The 26,394-nt window shown below is 42.7% G+C and overlaps 1 pseudogene; it reads left to right on the top strand.

The window, feature by feature from the left end:
• The first annotated feature begins 684 nt into the window (after nt 1–684).
• On the top strand, nt 685–24,678 carry LOC126060314 (histone deacetylase complex subunit SAP18-like; annotated as a pseudogene).
• Nucleotides 24,679–26,394: the final 1,716 nt, after the last annotated feature.

Here is a 26,394-nt window from a genome sequence, read left to right as displayed (position 1 = left end):
AGACTGTAAATGTTAAGTGGGTACACTGTAATCCCTGGAGCAACCACTAAAAAATTTTTTTTAAAACTATACAAAGAAATACAAATTACAATAAAATCCTAAAAAATGAAGTTCAAATAAAATAACTCAAAAGAAGGCATACATTTTGGGCTAAATCATGCCCCCTGATATATCAGGTCCAAACCCCTGGGACCTCTAAATATGACTGTGTAAGGAAAAAAGTTCTCTGCAGACTGATGAAGTTAAGGACCTTAAGGTGGGGAGATTGTCGGGGATTATATGTGTGGGCCCTAAGTGAGGCACAAGGAGATTTCACAGATGAAGAAGAGATGGCAATGTGACCACAGAGACAGAGACTGGAGTGATGCGGCCACAAGTCAAGGAATGCCGAATGCTGAAGCTGGAAGAGGCAAGGAACAGATTCTCCCCAGAGCCTCCAAAGGGAGCACAATCCTGCCGACACTTTGATTTTGTCCCAGGGACACCGATTTTGGACTTCTGCCCTCCAGAACCATAACAGAGTACATTTCTGTTGTTTTAATCCACAAAGTGTGTGGTAATTTGTTACAGCAGCCACAGGGAATTAATAAGACAATTAATGCAACATTTTAAAGGTGAGACCTTTAAAAATGATACGCTTGTACAGGGCTCACTTGGAACAGCCAAAGGAAACGAAGGCGCAAGATGAGAGCAACACAGATCTACAAACTCCTCATCCTCAAGAAGGGCTTTGGGGACAGTGACGACGAGCCACGTGTGAACTACAGAGTGTTTCCTCACAACAAGCTGGAGACGTTGCGGAGGTTGCTGACCCCAGGGATGAACGGAGCTCTCCGCTTTTCAGGTCAAGTCACTTAAGGAAGATTTACAGAAAGAAACATCCAGTGTGGACCAGACTATGACTCAGCTAAGACCTTATCAAGGTCACTGAGCGTCTGTGGAGGGAGTTGGGAAAGAAGAGTCATGATGGGTGTACAGCCTGAACATGATCAATGTCACTGAACCATACATGTAAAAAATGTTGAAATGGCAACTGTTTTGTTATATGTATACCTGCCACAATAAAAGAATTCTCACATTAAAAAAGGGGGGGTTTACGTGAATGATGTAGCCCTAAGGATGTGACTCTTGGTCTAATGGAAGTAACCTTTGAGGATTAATATATATTGGCAGTGGTGATATTCGGTGAATAAAGAAAAATTTGGTCAACACATATGACTGTCACACCCAGGAGAGGGATCTGCTGGCATCAGCAATCTATAAACATTCGGACTGTTACGCTGGTTCCTTTTTTGGAAGAATTGTGCTCCAAGAGCAGGCCTGCGTGTAGAGAAACACTTAAAGCCCCCTGGAGCAACTAGTCTGTGTTTTTTCCTGTGAGATCGTCCAAACTCCAGGTCCTGAGATCTTGGACTTGAAGCTCTGATCCTATGCTGGCCATTCTTCTAAAACATTTCTCCTAGTTATACAATTGATACTATTAAGTACTCCTTCCTGAGCACACACTATATGCCAGGCGTGTGCTAAGCATTTTTACATATGGTTGTAGACAATCTGAAAAGTAGAATAAAACAGAAGGAAAAAAAAGCAACACTAATAGTCAGAAACTACCAGTGTTAACATTTCAACATAGCTCTGTAGTCGTCCCCCCTTTTGGCTTGAGTCCATATGGTGTATGTAAAAAAAACAAAACCAGCCCATTGCTGTTGAGTCGATTCTGAATCACAGTGACCCTATAGGACAGAGTAGAACTGCCCCATAGAGCTTTCAAGGAGCACCTGGTGGATTCCAATCGCCAACCTTTTGGTTAGCAGCTGTAGCACGTAACCACCACACACCAGGTTTTCCACGGTATACAGTATGACGATGTTATAGCCTGTTTTTTTTTTTTTTTTAATTCTATTTCGTATTTTAAAAATACATGTTTGTTCTAGAAAATCTGGGTAATACCTAAGAGTCTGTCAGTTTGTCGTACTGTGGGGGCTTGTGTGTTGCTGTGATGCTGGAAGCTATGCCACCAGTATTCAGATGCCAGCAGGGTCACCCATGGAGGACGGGTTTCAGCTGAGCTTCCAGACTAAGACAGACTGGGAAGAAGGACTCGGTGGTCTACTTCTGAAAAGAATTAGCCAGTGAAAACCTTATGAATAGCAGCGGAACATTGTCTGATATAGTGCTGGAAGATGAGCCCCCCAGCTTGGAAGGCACTCAAAAGATGACTGCGGAAGAGCTGCCTCCTCAAAGTAGAGTTGACCTTAATGACATGGATGGAGTAAAGCTTTCGGGACCTTCATATGCTGATGTGGCACGACTCAAAATGAGAAGAAACAGCTGCAAACATCCATTAATAATTGGAACCTGGAGTGTACAAAGTAATTGGAAATCGTCAAAAATGAAATGGAACACATAAGCATTGATATCCTAGGCATTAGTCAGCTGAAATGGACTAGTACTGGCCATTTCGAATTGGACAATCATACAGTCTACTATGCTGTGAATGACAGCTTGAAGAGGAATGGTGTTGCATTCATCGTCAAAAAGAACATTTCAAGATCTATCCTGAAGTACAACACTGTCAGTGATAGGATAATATCCATACGCCTACAAGGAAGACCAGTTAATTCAACTATTATTCAAATTTACACACCAACCACTAAGGCCAAAGATGAAGAAATAGAAGATTTTTATCAGCTGCTGCAGTCTGAAATTGAATGAACATGCAATCAAGATGCATTGATAATTACTGGCGATTGGAATGCGAAAGTTGGAAACAAAGAAGAAGGATCAGTAGTTGGAAAATATGGCCTTGGTGATAGAAACAATGCCGGAGATCGAATGATAGAATTTTGCAAGACCGATGACTTCTTCATTGCAAATACCTTCTTGCACCAACATAAACGGTGACTATACACATGGATCTCGCCAGATGGAACACACAAAAATCAAATTGACTACATCTGTGGAAAGAGACGATGGAAAAGCTCAATATCATCAGTCAGAACAAGGCCAGGGACCAACTGTGGAACAGACCATCAATTGCTCACATGCAAGTTCAAGTTGAAACTGAAGAAAATCAGCAAGACCACGAGAGCCAAAATATGACCTTGAGTATATCCCACCTGAATTTAGAGACCATCTCAAGAATAGATTTGACGCATTGAACACCAGTGACCGAAGACCAGACGAGTTGTGGAATGACATCAAGGACATCATCCATGAAGAAAGCAAGAGGTCACTGAAAAGACAGGAAAGAAAGAAAAGACCAAGGTAGCTGTCAGAGGAGACTCTGAAACTTGCTCTCGAGCGTTAGGCAGCTAAAGCAAAAGGAAGAATTGATGAAGTAAAAGAACTGAACAGAAGATTTCAAAGGGCCTCTCGAGAAGACAAAATAAAGTATTATAATGACATGTGCAAAGAGCTGGAGATGGAAAACCAAAAGGGAAGAACACCCTCGGCGTTTCTCAAGCTGAAAGAACTGAAGAAAATATTCAACCCTCGAGTTGCAATAGTGAAGGATTCCATGGGGAAAATATTAAATGATGCAGGAAGCATCAAAAGAAGATGGAAGGAATACACAGAGTCATTATACCAAAAAGAATTAGTCAATATTGAACCGTTTCAAGAGGTGGCATATGATAGGGAACCGATGGTACTGAAGGAAGAAGTCCAAGCTGCTCTGACGGCATTGGCAAAAAACAAGGCTCCAGGAATTGATAGAATATCAATTGAGATGTTTCAACAAACAAATGCAGCACTGGATGGAGGTGCTCACTCGTCTATGCCAAGAAATATGGAAGACAGCTTCCTGGCCGACTGACTGGAAGAGATCCATATTTATGCCTATTCCCAAGAAAGGTGATCCAACCGAATGTGGAAATTATTAAACAACATCATTAATATCACACGCAAGCAAAATTCTGCTGAAGATCATTCAAAAACGGCTGCAGCAGTATATCGACAGAGAACTGCCAGAAATTCAGGCTGGTTTCAGAAGAGGATGTGGAACCAGGGATATCATTGCTGATGTCAGATGGATCCGGGCTGAAAGCAGAGAATACCAGAAGGATATTTACCTGTGTTTTACTGATTATGCAAAGGCATTTGACTGTGTGGATCATAACAAACTACGGATAACACTGAGAAGAACGGGAATTCCAGAACACTTAATTGTGCTCATGAGGAACCTTTACATAGATCAAGAGGCAGTTGTTCGGACAGAACAAGGGGATACTGATTGGTTTAAAGTCAGGAAAGGTGTGCGTCAGGGTTGTATTCTTTCACCATACCTATTTAATCTGTATGCTGAACAAATAATACGAGAAGCTGGGCTATATGAAGAAGAATGGGCATCAGGATTGTAGGAAGACTCATTAACAACCTGCATTATGCAGATGACACAACCTTGCTTGCTGAAAGTGAAGAGGACTTGAAGCACTTACTAATGAAGATCAAAGACCACAGCCTTCAGTATGGATTACGCCTCAACATAAAGAAAACAAAAATCCTCACAACTGGTCCAATGAACAACATCATGATAAATGAAGAAAAGATTGAAGTTGTCAAGGATTTCATTTTACTTGGATCCACAATCAACAGCCATGGAAGCAGCAGTCAAGAAGAACAAAGATGTCACCTTGAAGACTAAGGTGCGCCTGACCCAAGCCGTGGTATTTTCAATCACATCATATGCATGTGAAAGCTGGGCAATGAATAAGGAAGACTGAAGAAGAGTTGACGCCTTTGAATTGTGGTGTTGGCAAAGAATATTGAATTGAATTGAATTGCCAAAAGAATGAACAAATCTGTCTTAGAAGAAGTACAGCCAGAATGCTCCTTAGAAGCAAGGATGGCGAGAATGCGTCTTACATACTTTGGACATGTTGTCAGGAGGGATCAGTCCCTGGAGAAGGACATCATGCTTGGCAGAGTACAGGGTCAGCAGAAAAGAGGTAGACCCTCAACGAGGTGGATAGACACAGTGGCTGCAACAATGAGTTCAAGCATAACAACGATTGTAAGGATGGCACAGGACTGGGCAGTGTTTCGTTCTGTTGTGCATAGGGTCGCTACGAGTCAGAACTGACTCGATGGCACCGAACAACAACGATACAACATAAAGAAGAAAACCACAATGGTATTTAAGCCTACTACCTACAGATAATCACTATTAAAATTTTGGTGTGACCTTCGAAAAAATCAATAATTGTAATTGACCATGTTAACAATCTAAAGAAGAAAAACCACGTGGTCATATCAATTGATGCCAGAAAAAGCATTTGACAAAATTCTACATCCATTCATGTTTAAAAAAATTTTTTAAATAAAAAACCCTGAAGAAACAAAGAATAGAAGAAAACTTTGTCAACTTGATTAACAGCATCCACCTAAAACCTCCAGAACAACCCTACTGCTAATATTTTACCCAATGGTGGAAGACTGAGTGCTTTCTGCCTAAGACTGGGAACAAGGCAAGGATGTCTGATCTCACCACTCCTACTCAACATCACAGTGGAGTCCCAGCCATTGCGGTAAGGCAAGAAAAAGAAGACGAAGGCATGCAAATTGGAAGGGAAAAAATAAAACTATCCCTATTTGCAAAAAACATGATTTTTGACATAGGAAATTACAAGAAACAAAAACTCCTAGAAATAACAGTGAGCTTAGCAGGGTCACAGGATACAAAGTTGACACACAAAAACCAACTATTTCTACATTAGTGTCAATGTGTAATTTGAAACCAAAATTTAAAAGATATGTCTTACAATAGCTCTGAGACAACGAAACATCTGGTTAAATCCACAAAAACATGTACAGGACCTTTATGCTGAAAACTAAAAATGCTGATGAAAGCAATCAAAGAAGGCTTAATAACATGGATTGGAAGAGTCAATAGAGCACAGCCAATTCTCCCCAGATGGACCCATAGATTTTATGCAATTCCAATAAAAAATGCAGCAGAACTTTTTGTAGATAGACACAAACTGATTCTAGAATGTTTGGAAAGGCAGAGAAACTAGAATAATTAAAACGTTTTGCAAAAGAAAAATAAAGTTGGAGGAATCACCCTACTTGATTTTAAGACTTTCTATACAGTTACAGTAATGAAGATAACACAGGATTATCAGGGGATAAACAGAAAGATCAATGGAGTAAAGGAGAAAACCCATAAGTAGACCCACACAAATACATCCAAATGATTTTTGATAAAAAATCAAAATGTAAAGATTCTTATAAAGTTGAACATACACTTACCATGTGACCCTGTAAAATCCACTCCTGCATATTTACCCTTGAGCAGTGGCTTGAAATCATGGAGCTTTTCATCCCTCAGGGGACATTCGATGATGTCTGGAGATGTTTTTTGGCCATCAAAACCGGGGTGGTTCTACTGACATCTCGTAGATAGAGGCCAGGCATACTGCTAACATCCTACAACACACAGGACAACCCCCACAACAACGATATATCCAGCCCAAAAAGCCAAGAGGGCCAAAATTGAGAAACTATGCCCTAGAAAAATGAAAATTTATGTTCACACGGTAATCTGTACATAAGTATTTTTGGCAGCTCTATTCATTATCATCAAAAACTGGAAATAACCCAAATGCCTTTCAACAGGTAAGTGGATAAACAATTTTGGTACACACATACAACAGAATACTACTTTAGCAATGAAAAAGAATGAAATATTGATGCATACAACTTGGTTGATCTCAAAGTCATTATGCTGAGTTAGGGACAGATTAACCAGGAAGCAAGGTATGCATGGACTTGCTTGTGCTTACTTACACATGTGGTGAAATACTGGTGAAACTGTGCACTACAGATTAATAAGTAAGTACAAGTAAAGCTGTGCATATCTTGTTTTTTGAGTAATGCGTCCCTGTGCTGAGTAGAGAAAGCCAATATCAAAAGGTTATGTATTGGCAGGGGTATAAGGGATTATTTCAGGGTAATTAAATTTTTCTGTATCCTGGTTGCGGTGGTGGTTACATGAATCTATACATGTCCTAAAATTTATAGAACTATACTCTCGCTATGAGCCGGAATCGACTTGACGGCAACAGGTTTGGTTTTTTTTTATACTCTCAAAAACAAGGTCATTTAAAAAGATATTATGTTGTTGTTCTTGTTGCGAATATCCACAACAAAATATACACCAATTCAACAGTTTCTACATGTACCATTCGGTGACATTAATTACATTCTTTGAGTTCTGCAAGCATTCCCACCCTCCTTTTCTGAGTTGTTTCTCTCCCTTTAACACAAACTCACTGCCCCCGAAGGTTCCTATTTAATCTTTTGAGTTGTTGTCAACTTGATCCCATATAGATAGTTCTTAAAAGAGCATGGAATATAGGTGTGGTAAAAGGATGCAACCCTGACGCACACCTTTCCTGACTTTAAACCAATCAGTATTCCCCTGTTCTGTTCAAACAACTGCCTCTTGATCTATGTAAAGGTTCCTCATGAGCACAATTAAGTGTTCTGGAATTCCAGTTCTTTGCAATGTCATCCATAATTTGTTATGATCCACACAGTCGAATAGCTTTGCATAGTCAATAAAACACAGGTAAACATCCTTCTGGTATTTTTGCTTTCAGCCAGGATCCATCTGCCATCATCAGTGATATCCCTGGTTCCACGTCCTGAATTTCTGGCAATTCCCTGTCGATATACTGCTGCAGCCACTTTTGAATGATCTTCTGCAAAATTTGCCTGTGATACTAATGATATTGTTCTATAATTTCTGCATCAGTTGGATCACCTTTCTTGGGAATAGGCATAAATATGGATCTCTTCCATTTGGTTGGCCAGGTAGGTGTCTTCCAAATTTCTTGGCATAGACGAGTGAGCACTTCCAGCACTGCATCCATTTGCTGAAACATCTCAATTGATATTCTGTCAATTCTTGGAGCCTTTGTTTTTCACCAATGCCTTCAATGCAGCTTGTACTTCCTCCTTCAGTACCATTGGTTCCTGATCATATGCTACCTCTTGAAATGGTTGAACATTGACTAATTCTTTTTGGTATAATGACTCTGTGTATTCCTTCCATCTTCTTTTGATGCTTCCTGTGACATTTAATATTTTCCCCATAGAATCTTTCACTACCGCAACTCCAGGCTTGAATCTTTTCTTCAGTTCTTTCAGCCTGACAAGCACCAAGCATGTTCTTCCTTTTTGGTTTTCTATCTCCAACTCTTTGCACATGTCATTATAATACTTTACTTTGTCTTCTCAAGCTGCCCTTTGAAATCTTCTTTTCAGTTCTTTTATCATCATTTCTTCCTTTTGCTTTAGCTACTACTGGATGTTTGAGAGCAAACTGCAGAGTCTCCTCTGACATCCATCTTGGTCATTTTTTTCTTTCCTTTCTTTCCAATGACCTCTTGCTTTCTTCAAGTATGATGTCCTTGAAGTCATTCTACTACTCGTGTGGTCTTTGGTCATTAGTGTTCAATGCATCAAATCTATTCTTGAGATGGTATAATCCAAGAAGCTGGACTATATGAAGAAGAATGGGGCATCAAGATTGGAGGAAGGCTCATTAACAACCTGCATCATGAACATGACATAACTTTGCTTGCTGAAAGTGAAGAGGACTTGAAGCACTTACTGATGAAGATCAAAGACCACAGCCTTCAGTATGGATTACGCCTCAACATAAAGAAAACAAAAATCCTCACAACTGGACCAATGAGCCACATCATAATAAATGGAGAAAAGACTGAAGTTGTCAAGGATTTAATTTCACTTGGATCCACAATCAACACCCGTGGAAGCAGCAGTCAAGAAATCAAGACACATGGCATTGGGCAAATCTGCCACAAAGGATCTCTTCAAAGTGTTGAAGAGCAAAGATATCACCTTGAAGACATAGATGTGCCTGACCCAAGCCATGGTATTTTCAATTACATCATATGCATGTTAAAGCTGGACAATGAATAAGGAAGACCGGAGAAGAATGGACGCCTTTGATTTGTGGTGTTGGCGAAGAATATTGAATATACCACAGCCAAAAGAACAAACAAATCTGTCTTAGAGGAAGTACAACCAGAATGCTCCTTAGAAGCAAAGATGGAGAGACTGCATCTTATATACTTTGGACGTGCTATCAGGAGGGATCAGTCCCTGGAGAAGGACATCATGTTTGGGAAAGTACAGGGTCAGCGGAAAGTACAGGGTCAGAGGAAAAGATAAAAACCCTCAAGGAGATGGATTGACACAGTGGCTGCAAAAATAGGCTCAAGCATAACAACCATTTTAAGGATGGCGCAGGACCTCGCAGTGTTTCAGGGTCGCTATGAGTCGGAATCAACTCAACCACACCTAACAACAACAAAAGAGCATAATGCTCAAGGCAGGCAGTCTTTACTAGTTAAGTTAAACTATTGTTTGGTTTTAAGAAGACTTCAGGGGATATTTTTGGTTTAAAGTTTAAAGGTTACCTGAGGACAACAGTTTCAGGGATTCATCCAGCCTCCATGGCTCCAGAAAGTCTGAAGTCTGTGATAATTTGAAAACTTGTTTTGCATTTTCCCCCTTTTGGTCAGGATTCCTCTACAGAATCTTTGATCAGAACATTCAGTAGTGGTAGCCCAGTATCATTCAGTTCTTCTGGTCTCATGGCAAAGGAGACAGTTTTTCATGGAGGCAATTAGCCGCACATTCCTCCTATTCCTGACTCTTCTTCCTTTGTTGCTCCAGGTGAATAGAGACCAATTGTTGTGCCTTGGATGGCCACTTGTAAACTTTTAAGACCCCAGAAACTACTCAAGGAACTGTTGTTGTTGTGTGCCATCGAGTTGATGCTGACTCATAGTGACCCTATGTGACAGAGTAGAACTGCCTTATAGGGTTTCCAAGGAGCAGCGGGTGGATTTGAGCCGCCAACCTTTTGGTAAGCAGCCTGAGCTCTTAACCACCATGCCACCAGGGGTGGGAGATAGAAAAGAAGCACTGAACATGTTATTAGGCCAATTAACTGGGATGTCCCATGAAACTGTGACCCTAAACCTCCAAACTAAGGAGCCAAATTTCATGAGGTGTTTTGTCGTACATAAGCAGCCTTAGCAGCTAGTCTTTTTTTTTTTTTTTTGGTCATTGTTGTAAATAAGGTCATTTTACTGTGTAATAATTAAAAAAATACATAAAGGCTATGTGTCCTTTCTTGTGTCTAGGTTCCTCCTTCTTCATTATGGTAAACTCCAGGTTGAAATGGCTACACTCTCTAAGAGTTCCCTAAACTGAAACCTCACCCAAGAAGGCACCCCTCATCTACCCCCGTTGCAAGTTTCCCTCTCCTCGTCTGGGTTCCCACAGCAGTGTGTTTTCCCTCTGTTACACAGTCTGCCTGTTGTTGAAATTATCTGGCTATGTGACTTTCTTCCCTGAAACCACAAAATGATCATGAAGGTAGAACTGTGGGCATGCATCTTGGAGTTCCCTGCAGCGCCAGCCCAGCATCGTGCTCAGTATAATTTGTGGAACCAAAGAGTCCAGAAAGCCTTGATTCCCAGAAGTGTAAGCCCACCGGGACCAGCAGCAGCAGGAGGGGGTTTTCCTGCAATTCATGACAAGTAGGCGGCACATACCCATGGCCTGAGCTGTATAATAAGCAAAAAGATGAAGAAAAAGGGCTGAGTTGGGCCACCAGAGTCCGAGAAGATGAACACAACTTATTAATGCAGAGCAATAACAGCATGCTATCACAACAGCTTCCCCTTGGCAACAACCCAGTTCTCTCACTGTGATGAAGTGCTCTGCCAGCTGCCTCAGGCTTTAGCCACTGGGGATCTGCATTACTGCCTGTAAAATTGATGGGCAGTGGCCCCATCTCTTAGTTTAAGAAATTTCTGTTTGCATTAGCAAAAGTACTAGCTTTGCGGTTTCTAAGGACATTCTTTGCAAAAGGAACGCGACTGAAAATTGGACCAAACTGGAACAGTGCCCATTTCCAGTCCTTACAGTCCACCTGTTCAGTTTCCTCCACACCATCACCTCCAGGTGTGAGCACAGGTCTGCACAGGTGAGCAAGTCTTATTTATATCTAACCAGAAAAGGGAGGGCAACTTCAGTGCCCTTTTGATCACCAGGGGAGGTTGTTCAAGATTGGCCTCTTTTTCTTCCACCGTCTGGAGATGTTTCCCAGTTTTTAACATCCAACCTGCTCAGTACCTCTGTGTCCTAAAAGCCTCTCTTCTCAAGGAAGGTGGCAGACAATGGCAGCTGGACCACTCTGGTCAGTCAGGGTACTCTGGGGAGAGGGCTGAGGAGGAAGGAGACCTCTTTCTTCTGAATCTTTGGACACAGCCCCGGGTGGCTCTCTCTTCTGTGCAGAAGAAACTGCTTCTCTTCGCCAAGCATCACTGTGAGGTGATGACGGGACACTCACTTGTGTCATGGTGGATCAAATGCCATGGAAGAAGGCAGGACAGCCTACACCCAGACCCAAGGATGCAGGCACAACCTGTTTAGGCCCCAGTGGAAACGCTTGGCCAGTCGCCATTGTGTTGACTCTGACTCACGGCCACCCCATGCATGTCAGAGTCGACTACACTCCACACGGTTTTCAGTGCTGTGACTTTTGGAAGCGGATCACCGGGGCTTTCTTTTGAGGCTCCTCTGGGTGGGCTCAAACTGCCAATCTTTCAGTTAGTAGCTAAGCGCTTAACTACTGGCACCACCCAAGGACTCCTTGGAAAAGTCCAGACGTATGCTATATCCTGTCCTCTCTAGATGCTGAGAAATGAAAAGTGCAGAAAATCCATCTGCACAAAACAAAGATTTGACAAGCCCAAAAGGAAACAAAGGGAAGGGTCTGAGAAGGTAACCACAGACATCTTCTACTCGCATACTGAATGCACTGGATGGAAGGGAGCCTGGGGTCCTGCTGCCTCTGGACCCTGAAGGCAGGCTGATGGGAAATTCTTTCTCTTCTATTGAGGGGGAGGTATCTTAGTTACCTAGTGCTGCTATAAAAGAAATACCACAAATGGATGGCTTTAACAAAGAGAAATTTATTCTCTCACAGTCTAGGAGGCTAGAAGTCCAAATTCAGGGTGCCAACTCCAGGGGAGGGCTTTCTCTCTCTGTCAGTTCTTGGGACAGGTCCTTGTTATCTATCTTCCCCTGATCTAGGAGCTTCTCAGCACAGGGACCCTGGGTCCAAAGGGCGCGTTACTCTCCTGACTCTTGTTTCTTGGTGCTATGAGGTCCCCCTGTCTCTCTGCTCACTTCTCCCTTTTATATCTCCAAAGAGATTGATTTAAGACACAACCTAATCTTGTAGATTGAGTCCTGCCTCATTAACATAACTGCGGATAATCCCACCTCATTAGCATAATAGAGGCAGGATTTACAACACAGAAAAATCACATCAGATGACAAAATGGTGGACAATCACACAATACCGGGAATCACGGACTAGCCAAGTTGACATACATCTTTGGGGGACACAAGTCAATCCATAATAGGGGGGTTATATTGCTGACTGCAGAATCAAAGCTCTCCTGTGTGTTGCCATGCTCTGGCAAACCCATCCTCTATGGTGTTACAGCCTCATCATGTCCAGTGGGAGTAAGCAAATTCAGAAAGCAGAGCTTTGCAGGCAGAGATGAGGGGGTCCTTACATACCACCCTGCAGCCTGGCTCAGAAATACAGCCCCCACCGTATGCAGACAGGTGACTTGTAAAAAGGCACTCAGTCGGGCTCTTCTCTCTGACTTGTAACCCAGAATTGACCTCAACTTACTGCTGCCTCTAATTCCCCATTTGTCCTTGAATTTGGACTTAGATCCCTTACCTAGAAGGTTAAACTCACAGGATGGGCATTAATAATCAAGGAACAAACACCAAAGAACTTTTTCATTTCAGAGGTCCACCTCCATGTCAGGCAAGTTCAGATGAGGCCCCGTTCCTCTACCAGGGGCTATTCATCCATCTACTTGTCATCTATCTATACTTATCTATTTGTCTGTCTGTCTGTCTACCTACATATCTGCCTGTCTTTCTATACCTTCCCCTATCATCCACCCACCCACCCACCTACCCATCCATCTACTGCTAATTTTCCTACATCATCAAATCCAACAACAGCTTGGGAAGGAAGGCTGGAATGAGCTGAGACAACACCTCTAGATCTTAGGGGGAAGTAGAGAAAGCTTGCAATGATGCTGTTGAAATCCAAAAGAGGGCTTCAAAGATTTATAGGTAAAAGGAACCCCCCAGTGACCATCTGAGTTAATTGCTGAGCAAGGCTTCTTGGAAGCAGATCTGGAAGAACCTGCTGGGGATGGCCTATCCAGTAACAACTTCAAGACCTCTTCCCCGTCACCTGCACCTGGGCCTCAGACCATGCCATGTGAGTCTTAGCTCTGTCGTCTCTACCTACGGAGCCCCATCAAAAGGCTTTCAGGGCAGGTCAGAGCCTTCTCTGCATCTAAGAGCCCCACTTCGGGCTCACCCTGGACCCCTGGAGAGTGATTTAAGATGCTCAATTTAGACTCTGAAACTTTCTCTTAAGCACAGAATAGTTAAAGCAGATGAAAGAAAAAATGAAGTAAAAGAGCTAAACAAAAGATTTCTAAGGGCAGCTCCAGAAGACAAAGTAAAAATTATGATGAAATTTGGAAAAATCTGGAGTCAGAAAACTGAAAGGGAAGAACACTATTGGCACTTCTCAAATGCACTGAGATGCAATACTGGAGGGTTCTGTGGGTAAAAACTGAATGATGCAGGAAGCATCAAAAGAAGATGGAAGAAATATATAAAGTCATTCAAACATTTCAGAACATAACATATGATCAAGAACTGCTTGATACTGAAGGAAGTAGTTTAAGCTGCACTGAAGGCATCGGCAAAAAAACAGCCTCCAAGAATTGACAGAACACGAATTGAGATTCTTCATCAAAAGAATGAAATGCTGGAAGTGCTTAACTCATCCATGTAAGACATTTGAAAGATAGGTACCCAGGCGACAGACTTGAAAAGATCCATATTGGTGCCCATTCCAAATAAAGGTGATGAAACAGAACATAGAAATTATTGAACAGTATCATTAATATCTCAGGCTAGCAAAATTCTGCTAAAGATAATTCAAAAACAACTGCAGCTATTCATCGACAGGTAACTGCCAGAAGTTCAAGCTGGGTTCAGAAGAGAATGTGGAATGAGGGATATCATCACTGTTGTCAAATTAATCCTGGCCGAAAGCGGAGAATACAAGATGTTTACCTGTGTTTCATCAGCCGTGCGAAGGTATTTGACTATGTGGATCAAAACCAATACGGATGAAATCTGGAAAAATGAGAATTTCATAACACTATATGAAGAAGAACATGGTATCAGGATTGGAGGAAGACCCATTAACAACCTGCAATATGCAGATGATACAACCTTGCTTGTGGAAAATAAAGATGACTTGAAGCATTTACTGATAAAGGTCAAAGACTACAGCCTTAAGTAAGGATTACACCTGAACACGAAAAAAAGCAAAAATTCTCAAAACTGGACTGATAAACAACATCATGATAAATAGAGAAGAAACTGAAGTTGCCAAGGATGTCATTCTACTTGGATCAACAATGTCCATGGAAGCAGCAGTCAAGAAATCAAACGATATATTGTGTTGGGCAAATTTGCTACAAAAGATCTCTTTAACTGTAAAAAGCAAAGATGTCACTTTGAAGACTAAGGTGCATCTGACCCAAGCCATGATCTTTTCAGTTGCCTCACAGGCATGCGAAAGTTGGATAACGAAAAAAACAGACAGAAAAATCAATGTGTTTGAACCATGGTGCTGACATAGAATACAGAACATACATACCATAAACTGACAAAAGAATGAAAAATCAGTCTTAGAAGAAATGTAACCAGAATGTTCCTTAGAAGCGAGGATGGTGAAACTTTTATTTGCTTACTTTGAACATGTCATCAGGAAAGACCAGCTGCTAGAAGAGGACATCATGTTTGGTAAAGCAGAGGGCCAGCTGAAATAAGGTAAGCCCTCAGTGAGATGGACTAACACAATAACCACAACAAGGGACTCACACATACCAACAATTACGAAGATGGCACAGGACCAGGCAGCATTTGGTTCTGTTATATACGAGGTGGCCATGAGTCGGAGCTGACTCAGCAATTAACTAGCCACAACAAAAAAACAAACCCTTTGTCACTGGGTCAGTTCCAATGCATGGTGATCCTATGAGTGGGGTTTCTGGAGAGTGGCTGGTGGGTTTGAACTGCCAACCTTCTGGTTGGCGGCTGAGCACTCAACCACTGCACAACCAGGGCTTGAACCACAACAAAGGCACAGAGGAAAAGCTGTGATCCATTTAGTCCTGTATTCTGTTGCCCTGAGTGCCTCAAAGAGGATGTCTTAGCATGGCCTAGAACCTTTCCAGTTAGCAACATTGCAGAATTCTAGTGAACTACCTCATAACTTTTTGTCTAGCCATTTTGAATGTACTTTCTTCTTGCCAGAACCACCTCTGGAACTCCAACAATTTAGAAAGTTTTCTTTTTTTTTTTCTCTTGTGCTTTGGATGAGGGTTTGCAGAGCAAATTAGTCCCTCATTAAACATTTAATACACACACACACACACACACAAAGATGCTCAGTTTATGGACAATTTCAGCCCCTGGAATGTCGAGGGTCACTTGATTTCCTTTACACCTATCTATGTAAGGGAGTCCCTCCGTGGAGGAAATGATTAATCCACTCACTGCTGACCAAAAGAGTGGAGGTTTGAGTCTACTCCGTGGTGCCTCAGCAGAAAGGCCTGGTGATCTACTTCCCAAAATGCAGCCACTGAAACTCCCATGGGGCACAGTTCTACTCCAGCACACATGGGCTCACCATGAGTTGGAATTACTTGAGAATTGGGCTGGTTTTTTTGGGTACGTACCCAAGAACATTCAGCTAAATGTTGCTGATGTGGGGGACCCTCTGTGACTGGTCCATGCCTCAGCTCCGCACGTCCCCCCCGGCCCACCCTACGTGCTCCAGTTATAGAAAGCCACAGGGGCAGGTCCTCGAGTACCAGGCCCTTCCTCTGCTTCCTGCTGCTGTACATGTCCTTTGTCTAGAACACTTTTTTCCTCGCTTGCAGCTCGTCCTTCAGGATTCCAATGCACAGCCCCCTCCCCTGGACACTTTTCCTGATGTCCTCAGGAGGTGGTCCCCGTGCACGGGGGCAGCCAAGAGAAACTACCATCACAGGGTACTTCTTTATGCTCCTAAAAGTCCTGAGAGGTAGTCCCCAGTGGCCGCATGTTACCCTAGCAGGAAACAGGGGCATAGAAAGGGCTTGGTCTTAATGAGAAAGAAGTGAGCTCGTGAGGGACAGGACACGACAGACACCCAGGCCTCTCTCACTTCTCCCATCTGTTTGGCCCTTGATGACCAGGATCTTGCAAAATTGAGAGTTCCCTTAAATTCCCCTCAGCCCCAACTCGCAGAGAACAACCTGAAAGTGAGGCCTTTTGGTTTTCCTCTGGATCTTCCAGGACCCCAGCACATAAAAGGGATTCAGTACATGTTCATGGAGTGCATTGTTCTTTGACAACTTATTCCATTCCTGGGGAATTTTGAGATTTTCAATTTCTTCCAGCAACTTATATTTTCCTAAAACAACCACTCCTTGCATCCATAATTTGAATTTTACTTGTAAACATGCTGTAGAATACTGTCTTGTATAACTTATAATTCTCTTGATACCCATGTTTATTTCCTTCTTTTCATTTCTACTTCTAGGTACCTGGGCTCTCTCTTTTTCTGTAGATTAGGTAAACCAGTGGTTTCTCTAGAAGTCTACTGTTCGCTCTTTTTTCTTCAAGAGAACTAGTTTGGTTTAAAAAAAAAAAAAATCTACTGCTTTCTGATTTATAAATTTATGTTCTTTTTATTTATTATTTCTTTCAGTCTTCATAGTGCTTATAAAAATGCTCCTTAAATTGGATTCTTTTATTTAATTCATTCTGTTGATGTTGAGAATATACAGAGCAAAATACATACCTACTCAACAGTTTCTACATGTACAGTTCAGTGACATTGATTACATTCTTCAAGTTGTGCACCATTCTCACCCTCCTTCTCTGAGTTGTTCCTCCACCACTAACATAAACTCACTGCCCCCTGAGGTTCTTATCTAATCTTTCCAGTGGCAGTTGTTAATTTGATCCCACACTGATCTTGAAATACCACAATGCTCAAGGTAGACATTCTTTATCAGTAAAGCTAAACTAATGTTGGGTTTTAAGAAGACTTCAGGGGATTTTTTTTGGTTTAAGATTTAAAGATATCTCAAGACAATAGTTTCAGGGATTCATCCAGCCTCCATGGCTCCAGAAAGTCTGGAGTCCACGATAAACGGAAAATTTGTTTTGCATTTTTCCTCTTTTGATCAGGATTCGTCTGTAGAGTCTTTGATCAGAATGTTCAGTAATGGCAGCTGGGCACCATTCAGTTCTTCTGGTCTCATGGTAAAGGAGGCAGTTGTTCGCAGAAGGAATTAGCCACACAATCCATTTCCTCCTCCTATTTCTGACTCTCCTTCTTCCTCTGTTGCTCCAGGCAAATAGAGACCAATTGTTGAGCCTTGGATGGCCACTTGCAAGCTTTTAAGACCCCGGGAACTACACAGTGAACTAGGAGGTAGAACAGAAGCACTAAATATGTTATTAGGCCAATTAACTGGGATGTCCCATGAAACCAAGCCCTAAACCTGCAAACCAAGGTACAAAATCCCATGAGGTATTTGGTTGTACATATGCAGCCTCAGCAGCTCGTTTGTTTGTTTTGCCATTGTTGTGAGTATATCTATCACACAACTTGCCAATTCAACTTTTTACAGGTGTACAACTTATTGACAGAAATTGCAATAATCAACTATGCGACCCACCCTTAATCAATGCAATTTTTCCATCACTGCTAACCCCCCTTTTCCTACTAATAAACTTTGTACATTTGCCCTTTTTTGTCCTTTTATATAAGTGAGGAAAAACAATATCTGTCTTTTTGTGATTGACTCGCTTCACTCAACATAATATCTTCAAACTTAATTCATCCTTTCTCATCAAGGTTTAAAAGTATGATTTTTCTTTGTTTCACATTTCCATTATATTATTTCTTAGCTTTTTAGCAATTTCAATTTTAATTTCTTCTTTGATCAAGTATTGGTTTAAAAAGAGTGCCTAAATTTCTAGGTGACTAACTTTTTTTTTCTTTTCTCTTTTGGTTCTATTTTATTGTTGTTACTAGTGTTGTCTCGTTGATGCAGAGAATGTCACCTGAACTATTTTTTACTTTGTGGAATTTATTGAGGTTTTTATTATAGTCTAATATATCATCTTTTTTGTGTGTGTGAAAAGTTGATGAGCCTTTGGAAAGAGGGTATATTATCTATTGTCAAGAAACGAACGAAACTCAATATATATTTGTGAACTCAACTTTATTATCATCGTTCACAGTCTCTTCGTTGCTTGGCAAGAGACATGCTCAAATTCTCATGATACTTTGGAGTTCTGTGATTTTTTTAGATTTTCCAGCAGTTTATGTCTTATGTATTGGTATATTATGCCACCCTGTGCATAAAATGTATGACAGGTAAATTCCCATTGTAGATTGTGGCCTATATGGTATCGTGTTTTTCCTTATTCAATACCTTTTATGGCCTTGAAGTCAACTTGGACCAATATTAATTATCAGAACCCTAGATTTTTTGTTGTTATTAAAATTTGCCCAATATATCTTTGCTCCTTCACTCTGAGCTTTTCTGAGCCACCTTGTTCTCAATACGTTTTTTTAAGTTTCTAATTTTTTTAATTGAATGAAACTTTGTATTTTGAGATAATTGTGTAGATTCACATGCAGTTAAGAAATAATACAGAGAGATGCCATAAACCCTTTATGCACTTTCTCCCAATGGTAACATCTTGCAAAGACTATAGTGCGATGTAACAAACAGGCTATGACATTGATAGACTCAAAGACAGACCCTTTGGATCCTTCATGTTGTCTTTTTATGGCCACAGACACTTCTCTCCTGCCCATTCAAACCTCACTCCACTCTTAACCACAGACACCCATGACTCTTGTCTCCGTTTCTATATTTTTGTCAGTTTAAGAATGTTATATAAATGGGATTATAGTACACAACCCTTTGGGATTGGCTTGTTTTCCACTCAGCATAATTTTCTGGAGATTCACTCAAGATACTGCATGTATCAACACTTTGTTACTTCTTATTTTTGTTGTTAGGTGCTATCGAGTCCGTTCTGACTTATAGGAACCCTATGTACAACATGTACAATTTGCCCAATGCAACGGAACAAAACACTGCCCTGTCCTCTGCCATCCTTGTAATCATTGCTATGTTTGAGCCCACTGTTGCAGCCACTGTGTCAGTCCATCATGTTGAGGGTCTTCCTCTTTTTCACTGACCCTCTACTTTGCCAAGCATGATGTCCTGCTCCAGGGACAGGTCCCTCCTGACAATATGTCCAAAGTATGTGAGACAAAGTCTCGCCACCCTCACTTCTAAGGAACATTGTGGCTGTACTTCTTCCAAGACAGATTTGTTCATTTTTTTGGCAGTCCATGGTATGCCCAATACTGTTCACTAACACCACAGTTCAAAGGCATCAATTCTTCTTCAGTCTTCCTTATTCGTTGTCCAGCTTTCCCATGCAGATGGGGCAACTGAAAATACCATGGCTTGGGTCAGGCTCACTTTAGTCCTCAAAGTGACATCTTTGCTTTTTTTTTTTTTTTAAAAAAAAAACACTTTAAGGAGGTCTTTTGCAGCAGATTTGCCCAATGCAATACGTCATTTGATTTCTTGGCTGCTACTTCCATGGGCATTGATTGTAGAAAATGAAATCCTTGACAACTTCAATCTTTTCTCCATTTATCATTGTGTTTGCTTGTCGGTCCAGTTGTGAGGATTTTTGTTTCTTTATGTTGAGATGTAATCCATACTGAAGGCTGTAGTCTTTGATATTTATCAGTAAGTACTTCAAGTTCTCTTCACTTTCAGCAAGCAAGGTTGTGTTATCTGCATAACGCAGGTTGTTAACGAGCCTTTCTCCAATCTTGATGCCACGTTCCTCTTCATATAGTCCAGTTTCTCAGACTATGTGCTCAGCATACAGAGTGAATAAATATGGTGAAAGGATACAACCTTGACACACACCTTTCCTGACCTTAAACCATGAGGTACCCCTTGTTTTGTCTGAATGACTGCCTCTTGATCTATTTATAGGTTCCATGTGAGCACTATTAAGTGCTTTAGAATCCCCGTTCTTCGTAAAGTTATCCATAATTTGTTATGATTCACACAGTTGAATGCCTTTGCATAGTCAATAAAACACAGAAGAATCAGTAGTGTGAAAAGAACATTGGAAAAGGGCTGGATTTCAACACCACAGACACCTGCCACTGGATAACACAGGACAGGGACTGACCCTCTTCACCTGGACCGGGTTTGGAAGTGCAGTCAAGCCCTGAATGAGAACCTTGTTTTCTGTGTGTGAGGCCCAGCCCCATGACCACCCAGCTCACTGAGCTGTGGCTGCGGGCATGTGTAGTCACACACAGGATGTACAGTCCAAAACAGGCAGTCCTTGAGTGCCTTGACTTGAGAGGCCAAGGGATGCAGCCTGGGAGCCTCTCAAAGGCAAGGGGAACAAGATGGGGTCCATGGGCATGAAAAGGGCTGTCTGAGGAGATGAAGACACAATCGTTTGCCCTGTGCATGAAGGGAAGTGTTTGCAATTAACTATTTGCTGTTAGGTTTGGTGCTATAAACTAGCTACCACCTACACACGGTGAGAAAAGGAAGAAAGAGCAGTTAGAATGCAGGAAAGAGGGAAAATCCCCACCTGCCCCACTTGACAGGTTGAAGCAGCCTCAGCCAGCTGCCTGTGAAGCGGGGACAGTCCCCTGCAAACACCCTGTTTATGGGTTTGGGTTGCTGTGGTAAGCACCCAACCAAAAGTGAGGGAGCTGAGGCCTTGTCTCAAAAACAAAGCAGACAAAGAGACCCTAAGGGGATGTGCACAGGACGGTTCCCAATGGCTGAATGGCTCAATTACTGCTCCTAGGGCCAAGCAACGTCGGGGGAGCAGCCGGGGTGAGGGGGAGAACTATGAGAGAAGTGAAGCAGAAATCATCTTTGTGACAATGACAATTTAGGGAACACCAGACAATCAGCTTGCTGGGCTGTTTCTAAACCTGCTGAGGGAGGTGAATCAGCAGAGCGGTCGTGTGGAAAATCCCCTCTCTCTTCAGGGCACGGCCATTCCCGCACTGAGGTATAGCATTTTTTCTTGTGAAACCTCTCATTCCTGACAGGCTGAGATTACTCAAGTTGGGAGAAATGCCCATTTCCAGAAAGAAGGTGTTTTGTAAACGTGGAGGACTGAAAAGTTGTGTCCTGTCATTCACTTGGGGATACGACTTGGGTGTATCAGATTTCTTAAAATGTCATTAGACAGAGAAAGGGTTCTATCTGGCCGGACTGCAGTGGTGAGGGGAGAGGTGCAAGGTGTCTGGCTTCCCCTGTGCATTTGGGGGCAACGTCAGTGCTCGGCAGTTGGCAAGAAACGCTAAGGAAGCTTCTAGGAAGCACTGTAGCCCCCACACCTTCAGTCCATGGAGGATCCCGGGGGCCTCATCTCTGCAGGTTTTCCCGACCCAGGCCTCAGCACCAGGCAACTGTGCACCAATCCAAGGGTCTCTGCCTGCGCCAGCTGGGTAGACAGCAGAGATGAAAATGGCTCTACTTATTTCCTCAGACCAAATTCTCATCCATCTCACCCCCAAATAGCATGCCCACTTCCACCAACTTGCCAGGGGGACAGCAGGCTGGAGATGCCGTAATCCTGGCTGCTGCTGGTGTAGCGGCTCTGCCACAGGTCTACAATCTGGGGAGCTGAGATTTGAGATGGCTTATCAGCAAGCCCAGCTGGCTGCCAGCTTATTGATTTATTTTCATACAGCAGCTTGGTTTCTGTGACTGTTTTCTAGAGTAAATGTGGTCTGGTATCAGATCCAACCTACAGAAGGCCTGCCTTGAGCCTCACAGGGTGCCTCTAGACAGTGGCCTTGGGCAGAGTGGCCAGGCCGGGACTGTGGTGAAGGCTGCAGCGGGAAAACCTTGCTCTGAGCCAACCCCTGTTGTTCTGTCCTGCTCCAGAACCCTACAGATCCCCCCGTTTTGTCTCCTGACCCGGGGGAGCAGCGTTCACCCCCAAGGGCCACTTTTCCCTAGCACATGACTCACTTTCCTACCTTTTCCAGGGAGGACAGGGTGGGGGCCTCAGGAAGTTTTAGCCACACTGAGGATCCTAGCTGGGGCTGCTGTCGCCTACTCAAATTGGAAGCGGCTGCTACCAGATGTGTAGGAAACTCCCTGAAGAGCAAAACTGGGAGGTGTGATTATTTATTTTTGGTTTAGAAAATGATGGTCCAAATGCAGACTGGCACCAAAAGATCTGCCTGCTGGCCAATTTCCATTATTAAAAAGAAGGTAGAATTTTTAACAGGGGACAATCCTGGCCCAAGTTCTGAGAGAGACTGACAGGCAAGGAAGAGCCATTTGATTAAGGCGGAGAATTTGGACTTGATTCAATAACAGGGTGACCAGATGCCCTGTTTTATCCGGAGACAGTCACGGTTCATGCCTGTCACCCAAGTCTGGATGATACATTCCATGGCCACTCTGTCCCAGAGGAAACGGGGAATCACTGCTGCAGTTGACCCGGGGAGCAGCACGCAGGATGCAGTCTACCTCAGAAGGTCAACTCTGCAGCAGACTGAGACCGACAGGTAGCAGAGGGTCAGATTGGCTCATTCTCAAGAATGTTTAGAATTGCAGGGGTGTTAGCAATTTCCAGTCATAGATTTGCAGAGTGTGGACACTGGACGGGTCTTTGGGGTCATCTAATCCATCTCCTTTTTACCAGAAGAGGACACCCAGCTAAAAGAGATAAAAGTGACCTTCCCAAGGACACAGAGCTGGTGTCTAAACAAGGGGGGACCAGGACTTACCCCAGGGTATGGAGCCCAGATGCTTCTTTCTGGGACAGAGGGAAAGGGATGGCCCAAAAGATGCTGCAAAGAATAAACAAAGGCGTCAGATTCACCCTGGGAGCCCCAGGACAGGACGAGTCACAGCCTCAGAGTTGAGGTGGGGAGGGGGGTGTTGAGAAGGGAGCTGGGGGGAAGATAGAGATGGATGCGGGGTTAGATGAGCTGAGCATGCTTGGATGTGATGCTGCAGCTCAGGTGAGACCTGGAATCACCACCGAGTGATGGGTGAATTCACAGGGAAAACTGGCCGTGATGAAAAGGGGCAGAGGAGGTTAACTGGCAAGTAGAATGAAGAACCAGTGAAGAAGCAGGTGAAGTACAGAGTGAAAAGTGGACGTGCCACATAAGAAATTTATGAAATACTTCCGATGTTTCAAAGAGTAGTGAAATATTGCTGAAAGGCAAGCACCATAGCCGTTGTCTTACTCCTAGCTCCCTCTTTCCCAGCTCCTTTACAGAGCTCCAGGGGCGGGAAAAAAAGCCGTAAGTCAGAGCAGCCTTGACCTGTGTTTGGCAGATGGAAAAACAGAGCACAGAGAAGATGACTTCTTCCTATCTTACGGCACTATCAGCAGATGGGTGTGATTAACAACCCATGCGAGTGACGCCACAAGCCAGACACAGCACTACTTCTCATGGTTTCATCTGAGTCTCAGCTCCCGGGAGTGCTCTGGGCATGGGAGACAGGTGGGGAAGTAGATTCTTCTGTGAATCTGCTTACCTGAGTGAAGCCAGCTCGAAGGTCTGGAGGACCTGGCTTTCTGGTCACACTTCAACCACCGCTAACCAGCTGTGCAACAGTGGTGAGCCACTTCCCTTCCTCCCTCCCTGCTTTTCCTCATAGTCAGATGAAGGATCTGGCCTCTGACAGCTCCGAAGTCTCAGGCTCTAGTTGTGTTTTCCTGGGGTCACTTGACCTTGGCTCAGCCATCGGCATAGCTGTGTGTCCATCTCTTCCACCTTCTGTGGGTCAGCGTATTCAGCACCCTCACAGGTGAGAACAAAGTATTTGTCTTCAGGTCTTAATTACCTCCAGCAATGTAGGGATGCGACAGTATGCAGGCAAAAATCCATTTTAAAAAGTCGTATCTGAGGAGTGTCTCACGGGCCAGAGGAGGAAGACGGTGGTAGAGTCTCGCGTCACCCAGGAGGAAATCACGGAGCCGGAGAAGCCGATGGATCAGGAGGTGACATGCCCACTGCTGCTGCTGTTTTCACCACCAATAACGGCCACCACCGAATGGACGCGTTCTCCCATAGCAGTGTACCCTCCAGCGAGCTGCAGATCTACACTTGCATGGATGCAACCTTGAAAGAACCGACTAGTTTAGTAAAAGAAGTCTACCCAGAAGCTAGAAAGAAGGGCACGCATTCCAATTTTGCAATTGTTTTTACGGATCTTAAAAGACCTGGCTTATTGAGTAAAGGAGACTGGCCGCACCATGTCTGGCAGAAAGGGGGATGACGATTCCATGACTCAGCAGTCAAAGAAATTCCAAGTATGAGGTCGTTTGGACATAGCGATCACCCCTCCAAATCCAGCACCACCTCCTTCTGGGAGCATGAGGCCATATTAAATTTTATTTACTGCTTCTTGAATGTATTTTCCAGTCAGTTATGTAAAATAAGCTTGCTCTTGTCCTTCCCTGGTTATTGCCATTAAGTCTTCAAACCCTATAAACAAATTGTAATGCATCTATTTAGGTTAGATTTAGCTGTGTTATGGTATGAATATTAATAGAAAGTCCATACTGTTTCAAGCTCTTCTGTAAAATATGAAGAAAAGTGCTCTTAGCATTCTGTGTAAAACTGCATTGTTAAATAGACATGTGCAATCAGCCTAGGTCTGAAAGTTAACAGGGGAAAGAGAACAGGATTTAATCTAATGAATAATTAGGGTTTATGCTAAGTGATGGGAAGGTATGTCCAAGCCCAAATGGGGCAGAACAAGAAAGCCATGGGATTGTGTTAAATTGAGCACTAGTTTGTAGGATGGACTGCTAGAAAAAGAACACTGTGAATCAGGAGGCACTTTGGAATAGTATGAGCTGAGGCAAGCTGGAAAAAGGAGAGTGGGTCCCACAATGAGAGCCTTTACAGTTTTAAATGGGGAGGACAGGGCATTTTGAAGGCAGGATACTCAGTATAGAGGAAACAAGGGTTAGAACTTAGGGGTAGGGGTGGAAAGGTTTACCTTGAAGATCTGAAAATGGATGGGGGCTAAAGAGTAATCTTAGCTAGACCAAGTGAAAAAGAGCCAGGGATGAAGTCAGGCTGAGAGAGTGAGTAGGGGAAATTCACATGTCCTGTTACGTGCTGAGGACTAGTATGTATTTAAAATTCGAGATTACATAAACTATCTGATTTGAGAGCCCCACTGAGTAAGGCTAAAGATTTAAATCTCGTTTGCACTATTTGTTCTGCCACCCCGGACAAGGTACTCTAATCAGTTTTATGAATTTGTAAAGTGGATGTAGCAGCCTACACTGCTGTACAGGTTAAATATTTGGGAAGTACTGACATACAGTGAACAAATACTAGCTACTAGCCATAAACAGGAATTTAGCTAAAACTGGAACTAAACTTCTATGGGCTATCACATCTTGTTGTGAAATACTGTGGTATGTAGTAGGTAGACTCTAACATTAATTCCTCAGTGTAGCCTAACATTTCTAACAATAGAAAATTGAAAATGTATATTCCGTGAAGAAAATATATATACTAATGATTTTCCATGTAAAGTTGCATTAGTTTTATCCTGTACATACAAACACAGCCATTTAAAATCTGATGATATGTAGAACCGGTATCACTGTTGGAAAATTAATCAGCAAGTGGCAGAGACAAGCTAAATAAATAAATAATAATATTTGACCCAGATCTATGTTTTTCCCTCCAACAACTTTTCATCCAATGAGGTCAAGTTAAATATTTAAATTTGTTACAGTCTGCAAAGTGAACAGCTTCCAGGAGCAAACATAAGCTACTGCAGGCTGAAAACCAAAAAATACTATTGCTATCGAGTTGGATCCAACTCATAGTGACCCTATAGGACAGAGAAGCCCTGTAAGGTTTCCAAGGAGCAGCTGGTGGGTTTGAACTGCAACATTTTTGGTTGGCAGCCGAACTCTTAACCACTGTACCACCAGGGCCCAAATTAATCTACTATCACCCTGAGTAAGTCTTCCCACATAATGTCTACAAAATCCTGTACATCGCTGTCATGCACGTGGTGCTTTTCAACATGTGACATTAAAAAAACCTCAATCTCCTGAAAAAAATCATAAGATAGT

This window comes from Elephas maximus, chromosome 17 (assembly GCF_024166365.1).
Source record: "Elephas maximus indicus isolate mEleMax1 chromosome 17, mEleMax1 primary haplotype, whole genome shotgun sequence".
NCBI classification, from domain to species: domain Eukaryota; kingdom Metazoa; phylum Chordata; class Mammalia; order Proboscidea; family Elephantidae; genus Elephas; species Elephas maximus.
This window is presented reverse-complemented; position numbering and strand designations above follow the sequence as displayed.